The sequence below is a fragment of the Pteropus alecto genome, unplaced genomic scaffold (genome assembly GCF_000325575.1).
Source record: "Pteropus alecto unplaced genomic scaffold, ASM32557v1 scaffold63, whole genome shotgun sequence".
Lineage (NCBI taxonomy): Eukaryota > Metazoa > Chordata > Mammalia > Chiroptera > Pteropodidae > Pteropus > Pteropus alecto.
The window spans coordinates 1,973,740-1,975,113 of NW_006434897.1; the positions used below are offsets into that span (position 1 = coordinate 1,973,740).

Sequence of the window (1,374 nt, forward strand, 5' to 3'; positions counted from 1 at the left end):
TGCAGGACCCTTCCAGCTTTAAAATTTCATGTAGACGAAAACAAAAGAAGATATGAAAGTCAACAGGCTCAGAATAACTTGTTTTTATTAGCTAAAATTCTAAAATACAACTAAATGTTAAGAGCTATGGCCTTCTTGACATCTGTGATTGGCGGAGATACGGGCTCTGAAATTTTTTACTTTATATAAATGCTTTTTACTTGAAAAATAAAACCAGTTATTTGTTACTAGTCCAGAACTTACCTAATGTCTAACTTACGATGTTTATATTACAGTTCCCCACGACGTGGGCCTTCCTGACCTTTGTCATGTCCTACACCACAGCTCATCCTATAGCCTCCTCAACATTTCTCATTTACTGGGGGACTAGTTGGTTGTTTAGTTTTCTAATTCTTTCAAGAAACATTTCTTAAAAACTCACTCTTGTCTATGGCCATGCCACCCTGATCTCGGAAGCTAATCAGGGTCTGATCTCATCTGATCTCAGAAGGTAAGCAGGGTTGGGCCTGGTTAGTACTTGGATGGGAGACCACCTAGGAATATCAGGTGCTGTAGGCATTAAAAAATGTAATAATAAGGATGTGGTCCCACAGTGTAGCGGTTAGCATGTCTGCTTTACATGCAGAAATTCCTGGGCTCACGCCCTAGTGGAGCCATGGTCCACAGTCTACAGCCATGCCACCCTGAACAAGCCCAGTGTCTGATCTCAAAAGCTAACCAGGGTCGGGCCTGGCTAGTACTTGGATGGGAGACCACCTAGGAAGACCAGATGTTGTAGGCATAAATAATAATAAATAAATAAGTATATATATAAAATAAATAAGAAATAACTCACTTTCTCTGTTTTTCATTATTGTTTTTAATTCTTCACCTCCCTCTCACTCCTATCTGCTCAGCTCTAGCTGAGATAAAACTATTTTTCTCAAGATCACTGATATCGTCCATATTATTAAATTCAAAGGGCACATTTATGTTCTCTTCTTTATTCCCTAGCAGCATTAAATATAACTGATTTCCCTTTTCTGCCATAAAACAATTTCCTCTTTTGACTTCCATATTATTGTGCTCTCTTGTTGGTCTTCCTATTTCACTGTCTACAACTCCTCAGTTTCTTCTGATCCTCTTTATTTATGACATCTAGTTTTAAACATTACTCAGAGCTCAAATTTTGTCCTCTTTTCTGTCTTTACACTCAGTTTAGTTGATCCTATCCACTCCCATGGCTTTAAATGCCTTCTGACTTCTGATGTCTCCCTGACTTATATGTCTGAACTTCAGATTCACAAATCTAATTGCAAGATTCATGGTTCCTCTTGAATACCTAATGGCATATTAAGTTGAAATTGTGCAGAAAAGACTCTACTTTTCTACTTG

General features: G+C 38.1%; 1 pseudogene; it reads left to right on the plus strand.

The window, feature by feature from the left end:
- Positions 1–425: 425 nt before the first annotated feature.
- On the plus strand, positions 426–558 carry LOC112478942 (annotated as a pseudogene).
- The last annotated feature ends 816 nt before the right edge of the window (positions 559–1,374 follow it).